The sequence below is a fragment of the Lepisosteus oculatus genome, unplaced genomic scaffold (genome assembly GCF_040954835.1).
Source record: "Lepisosteus oculatus isolate fLepOcu1 unplaced genomic scaffold, fLepOcu1.hap2 HAP2_SCAFFOLD_116, whole genome shotgun sequence".
NCBI lineage: Eukaryota > Metazoa > Chordata > Actinopteri > Semionotiformes > Lepisosteidae > Lepisosteus > Lepisosteus oculatus.
In genome coordinates, this window is record NW_027167667.1 from 187,376 (window position 1) to 194,593 (window position 7,218).

At 44.0% G+C, this 7,218-nt stretch overlaps 1 long non-coding RNA gene across 1 annotated transcript; it reads right to left on the minus strand.

The window, feature by feature from the left end:
• Positions 1-5,454: 5,454 nt before the first annotated feature.
• Positions 5,455-6,937, minus strand: LOC138226255 (uncharacterized). Its single transcript, XR_011184445.1, has 3 exons — positions 6,888-6,937; positions 6,557-6,618; positions 5,455-5,497 (listed from the first exon to the last, which is right to left on the minus strand). It is a non-coding gene; the product is annotated as an uncharacterized lncRNA (long non-coding RNA).
• Between the last annotated feature and the right edge of the window lie 281 nt (positions 6,938-7,218).

Here is a 7,218-nt window from a genome sequence, read left to right on the forward strand (position 1 = left end):
ATTCTTTGTAATTGTCTTTGTAAACAAAAAAACTTTATTTTGTGTGACGATATAAAGTTTTCACGAAACCTCCTCGAGTTGTGAGAACACGTGCTTTGTGTATACAGCACATTGTGAATGTTTTCACAGCCTTCATTTTGTCGTTTTTATGGCATTTTTTGACCACACACGAATTTTCTTATGTCCATATCTTCGCAGGGGAATCAGTGCGAATTGTAATACTAATTAAATGACCGCGGGCACTTTTCACCCCCTCTTCATTCTCCAAGTAGAATAGGCTAACCTTCTAATGAAAGACAGTCCACCCTCCCCCACGGAAAGGAAAAGTGCCCGCAGGCAGGCAGTATGGTCAGTAACAGTGAACAGTTTTAACTGCACTGCATCCCAGAGAATACCAGGGCGGATTTTTTCTACTCCCTGGCCGAAACGGGCTTCCATAAGAATCAGTATAGCTTCTGGGAAATCCATTTTTCCTGCATTAAAGTTGAACTCTGGCAGCCGTGTGGTGTGACGCAGTGGTGGCCTGGCACGGTGAGGTGCGCTGGCAGCTGTGTGTGGTCTGACGCAGTGGTGGCCTGGCACGGTGAGGTGCGCTGGCAGCTGTGTGACGCAGTGGTGGCCTGGAACGGTGAGGTGTGCTGGCAGGTGTATGACGCAGCTGTGGCAGGGTACGGTGAGGTGCGCTGGCAGCTGTGTGATGCAGCTGTGGCCGGCCTCGGTGAGGTGTGCTGGCATCTGTGTGACGCAGTTGTGGCCTGGTACGGTGAGGTGTGCTGGCAGCTGTGTGATGCAGTGGTGGCTTGGCACGGTGAGGTGCGCTTTCAGCTGTGTGACGCAGTGGTGGCCTGGCACAGTGAGGTGCGCTGGCGGCTGTGTGGTGTGACTCAGTGGTGGCCTGTCACGGTGAGGTGCACTGGCGGCTGTGTGGTTTGACGTAGTGGTGGCCTGTTATGGTGAGGTGCGCTGGCAGCTGTGTGACGCAGTGGTGGCTGGGCACGGTGAGGTGCACTGGCGGCTGTGTGGTTTGACGTAATGGTGGCCTGGCACGGTGAGGTGCGTTGGCAGATGTGTGACGCAGTGGTTGGCCTGGCACGGTGAGGTGCGCTGGTGGCTGTGTGGCATGACTCAGTGGTGGCCTGGCACGGTGAGGTGCGCTGGTGGCAGTTTGGCGTGACGCAGTGGTGGCCTGACACGGTGAGGTGCGCTGGTGGCTGTGTGGCGTGACTCAGTGCTGGCGTGGCACGGTGAGGTGCGCTGGTGGCTGTGTGGCGTGACTCAGTGGTGGCCTGGCACGGTGAGGTGCACTGGTGGCAGTGTGGCGTGACGCAGTGGTGGCCTGACACGGTGAGGTGCGCTGGTGGCTGTGTGGCGTGACTCAGTGGCGGCCTGGCACGGTGAGGTGCGCTGGTGGCTGTGTGGTGTGACTCAGTGGCGGCCTGGCATGCTGAGGTGCGCTGGCAGCTGTGTGACGCAGTGGTGGCCTGGCACGGTGAGGTGCGCTGGCAGCTGTGTGACGCAGTGGTGGCCTGGCACGGTGAGGTGCGCTGGCAGCTGTGTGACGCAGTGGTGGCCTTGCACGGTCAGGTGTACTGGCAGTTGTATGATGAAGTGGTGGCCGGGCACGGTGAGGTGTGCTGGCAGCTGTGTGACGCAGTGGTGGCTGGGCACGGTGAGGTGCGTTGGCAGATGTGTGACGTAATGGTGGCCTGGCACGGTGAGGTGCGCTGGCAGCTGTGTGACGCAGCTGTGGCAGAATACGGTGAGGTGCGCTGGCAGCTGCGTGATGCAGCTGTGGCCGTGCTCGGTGAGGTGTGCTGGCAGCTGTGTGACGCAGTTGTGGCCTGGTACGGTGAGGTGTGCTGGCAGCTGTGTGACGCAGTGGTGGCTTGGCACGGTGAGGTGCACTGGCGGGTGTGTGGTGTGACGCAGTGGTGGCCTGGCATTATGAGGTGTGCTGGCAGCTGTGTGACTCAGTGGTGGCCTTGCACGGACAGGTGTACTGGCAGTTGTATGATGAAGTGGTGGCCGGGCACGGTGAGGTGCACTGGCACCTGTGTGACGCAGTGGTGGTCTGGTACGGTGCGCTGCCACCTGTGTGGTGTGATTCAGTAGTGGCCGGGAACTTTGAGGTGTGCTTGCAGCTGTGTGACGCAGTGGTGGCTGGGCATGGTGAGGTGCGCTGGTAGCTGTGTGACGCAGTGGTGGCCTGGTACGGTGAGGTGCGCTGGCAGTTGTGTGATGCAGTGGTGGCCGGGCACAGTGAGGTGCACTTGCAGCTGTGTGGTGTGACGCAGTGGTGTTCATCAGGCACAAGTTCATCAGTGGAAAGACCACTGGCATTTTTCATTCCCCCTACATTCTCAGAGCAGAATCGAATTTAATATTAGCATAATTTATTACAGTGCTAAGTTTAATATTTTTTATTACTAATAGTTTATGCTAACACCTAACTTTTTTAACGTGAGAAGTACTAATGTAAGTACCTACTGTACTGTACTTAAGTACTACCATAAGAAGTACTGCTGTATGCAACAAAAAAAAGGAGTGGTGAAACAGCCCTACTCATACAGTATCAGTATCAACAGACATTGTATCAGTATCAGTTCTTGCTTTGTGCTGGGTTTAGGAGTTTTCCAAACATAGTCTTTCAGCTAATGCCATACCATCTCTATTGGATTTAAATCTGGAGATTCGGCTGGAGTTTTCACCCAGTTCACTCGTTCTGCTATAAGCCTCGCCCTTGCTGCTGTGTGTTTCGGATCGTTGTCTTGAAAGAGACTGTGCCTTGATCCAATGTGCTCCCTGATATATGGGGCGGCATGCTGTGTGACCCCGACTTCCTCGAAGAATTCCCGATCCATAATTCCTTCGACATAAAATTGTTTTTCAAGCAATGTAATGCAAGGTGCTTTCTAACGTTGGGCAATGTGTTTTTTCTCGAAATTTTGTTTCGAGAGACTAGATAAGTAATTCAAGTGTTTATGATATGTCACTGTTGTGAATGTCTGTGGAGTGTATCTTATTAGCCTGTCCTGACTGGTGGAGCTCATCCAGCTGTGTCTGGATATCTTGGTCAAATATTCGGGTAGTATGTTTTGTCTGTTTAGGGTTTTGTAGCATTCCACACGGCTGGGCAGCTTGTTCCCCCCTCCCTCCCCTCTCTGTGTACAGTAGAGCCTCCTGTCCTGGCTGGTAGAGCTCATCCAGCTGTGTCTGGCTAATATAAAAGCCAGTACTTTAATATTGTTTTCTGTATGTTTATCAATAGTGGGTACTGCCCTAATTCGGTCCTGCACCCGTTGTTAGGTGTTTTTTAGGTGTTGTTAGGGCTTCTACCAAATATGAACACATGGCTTTAAAATGTATACAATTCTAATATTTCCTTTTTTCCCATTGAAAGTATAACATATGTGGTGTGAGAAAGAGGTCCTCATTTAATTGCATGAAACTCTGGCACTGGCGCAACAAACCTGTGGGAAAACCTGTGGGACACTGGAGGTCATTATACATGAGCCTCTTTCTGCACCTTTTAAGCCATTGAAACCTAGTTGCCTTGTTACAAGGTCTAATATTACAGTAGGTGTGGTTTCCGTCTCCTAATTTCTGAGAATGATCAAATTGGGGAATAAGTTGTAGGGAATACCACTCTTGCACTTCTAAGAAAAGACTATCTCAAATGAAACTCGCTATAGAAAGACATCTTGTTGAAAAATTCTTTATTTTTTGTCATTTCTAAAGAAAAAACATTCATCAAGTCCTTCACAAATGTTTTGTTTGTGACTTTCTCTGTTGTTCCCTTTCACACTCAACTGAACTATGTGTTATGTCTTGTAAACGTAATCAAACATTTCACTTAGGTGTGTGGGTTAACACCAACCCATATTATATGAAACATTCAGTTTTTCATTCCCGTTTTTTCTAACAATTGCATCCATGCTAGGACTACAGTAAACAACACTTTTTACTAAAGTAAATGAAATTGTTCATTAAACAAGACACATTGTTTTAAATGTATGCAATACGACGACACTAAAAACAACACTGAAACTTTTCATTGAAATACTGGACGAGATTGTGCATATTCAATGGATTTCTCCTGGTGCCTTTTTTCATCAGTCTTTTCATATTCTTGTTCTCTACTCAGGTGTCTCCTGTTCCTTTGGTGATGTCTGCTGTACACACATGGTATCATACACTTGAGCAAAGTGTGATACCACCGTTTGTTCTTCTCCTAAAATAAAGATGAACATTGACAAAAGTCAGAAGCACTCTTTTCTTTGACAGACGAACAAAACAATGCAAGAATAACCATACTCTCTGTTCCTTACTCATTTCTACCTACCTGTTTGACCACTTTGTCTGCTTCAGTCAGGACAGGGTGCTGGGGCTGACTCTGAGCAATCTGAGAAGAGCTCTCTGTGATCTTCTCCCCTACAGTGGCTACATTGTACTCTGTTTGAAATCCTAGTATCGCCTCCGGTAAGTTCCTCGGTCCTTTTTGGGACTTGAAAGGGTAGAATCATTTTGTGACTACATTTCATTGTCATGCACTGATATGTTCTGGTTTGTGTTCGATTACTGCAGGCGTTCAAGTACTTTCTTTTTGTTCTAGATTGGCAGTGTTTGAGATGGTAGGAACTTGCCATATTCTCAACTTATTTTCTCTATGAGACTCTGAATGCTCTGCAAACATACTATTTTAGCAATTCTTAGAAATCTGAAAGCAGAGTTACCTGTATCATTTTTTGTCTTGGTAGTAGTATTGCAGCTCCAACATCAGCACTTACATAATGGTTTGTGATGTTACTTGTCCTTGGAGTTAGTATACTCCTGAGAAGTCAAGAGAAATCTTACGTCAGCATTAATTATGTTTCACTTTTGAAAGCAAAGTACGTGTCAAGTACTTTGAAGGCATTTGTTGATACTTTTAAGCACTTTCGTTGATTATTATTATCCTTCAATTAGTTATTACAAGTCCAACATTCCCTACATGATCTCACTCCATATTCAGTGTAGCTCCACTCTACGAAGATGAATTTGCTAATTAATCAGTCAGGGACACAGCTTATACTTCAGTAGTCTTAGATCATTTAATGATGATTATTGTACTTTATAACTAGCAAAATCCCCATATCCTGTTCATTGCCCCATTTCCGGTCATGTGGATTGACTTATGCTTGAAGTGGTTAATTCTCACCTTGACATCTCGTAGAACAACTGAATCTCTACCAAGGGTGAATGTGTCCTTCCTCTTAATGTCTAAAAGAAAAGGTTAAAATTCATTGAAGCAAAATGCAACAACCCAAAATGTTGGGGAGGTCGTTTCCACAGTTATTTCATAAGACAGTGCTTGGAGTGAAACTACATGACCATGGTGAAGAAGTAAAAACACTTTACCTTGTTCCTCCTGACTGATGTCCTTATGCGTGTTTTGCACAGTTGAGCGTTTTGTGTCTTGTCGTCTGTGTAGGCAACAGCCCTCTTCCCTGGGATAGAACTAGATGATATGTAGACACATTAATTTGACTTCTCCATTGCTCACATTGATGTGGATATGATTATAATGCTCTGTTTTGTGGGCTTCCCAAGAAAACAATAAATCCCTTACTACTTGTTCGAAATGCAGTAGCACAGATCCTAACAAATACAAGAAAGAGAATATCATTCCTGTTTTGAAAAAACTTCACTGGTCACCTGTATTATCTAGGATAAATTTGAAAGTTCTTTTACTTGTTTTTAAAGCTTTAAGCGACCTAGCACGTCTGTACCTTACTGAATGTATGTCTTCATATGTTCCTATACGTGACCTGAGATCTGCACATACTGGCCTACTGCAAATACCACATGTGAAATGCAGAAAGAGTGGAGAGGCTGCTTTTTGTTTTTATGCTTCTAAATTATGAAACTCACTTCCACTTTTTATTAGGCAGTCAAGCTCGGTACATTGTTTTAAAAAACATTTGAAAGTGTTGCTTTTAGTTAAAGTGGTTCTTTGTTCTTTCTATTTCTGTTTCTTTTTTTAGTTCTCTTTAATTGTTCTTATTTTATTACGACTTTCCTAATTTTTATTTATTTAATTGACATGTATGTTGCTTTACTGTATTGCTGTATTTTCCTTGACAACTGAAAGTATATCTCTCAATTTTAATATTTTATTTTTACGCTTGCTTTTTAAAGCACCAAAGCACTTTTTTATGATAGGTGCTCTATAAATAAAGTTTATTATTATTTTTATTTTTAATATTATTATTATACTTTGTTACATTTTTGGTTAGGACAAAGATTCTAGTAGAGGTGGCCTCTTTTACCCCGTTCCAAAAAATTGGAAAACTTCCTTCAGGATACACTGACAATGACCATCTACTGTCTCCTCTAACTGTGTATTGTCATCATGCATATCTTGTGTATTTTTTATTGTAGTTGGTTTTGTCATTCTGTAAAGAAGCCACCTTTCAAGGCACTATATAAAATAATGTTTGTTATTATTATTTACATTTTTCATCGTAAAATCTGGCGAAGAGTCTTAAGAGAATATCAAAGAACACGTTGCTCTTACCTTTCCATTCCAAGAAATACCCTCAGCTCGGATTGCAGAGATTGACCTCTCTGTCTCAAATTCTGAGAAACATAGACTCGATTGAAAAATGACCATTCCCAAGATTCACATAACATCACCAGTCAACATTTGCCACTTGACATCAATAGAAACCATAGAGTACATGACATTTCCAATCAGTTTTCTTTCAAGGTACAATACTGCGGTAGATAAATATTACAAATGTCAGATGCACGCAGAGTTGTTTGGATTACTATGAAAAGATTGGCAAATATATTTATGTTCATTATATTTCTTGGAGTGACAGAGCTAAAGAGAAAAAAAGACTTACCTTTATCTCTGCAGACAGGATCGCAAGGGATTCCCTTATACTGGGTTCCTATATAACAAATAATACATTATTCAAAAAACATGATATTTCTCTGTCCATTGGCAGCAAGATTGTTTATCATTACAGTTTTAGTTAGCTTTAATTTTGTAAACCCCAAGTAAACATAGTTTGTGCCTTTCTCTGAACTTTTTGGCATTTCAATTCAGTTGTTTGTAAGCTTATTTTACAGTTGCTAGGTTGATGAAGTTCCTGAACTGTGCAGTATTTCTTTTGGGTTTGGTGCGAATCATATTCTAGCGGTTGGGGGAAAAAAGCACAGGTGCCATCCCAC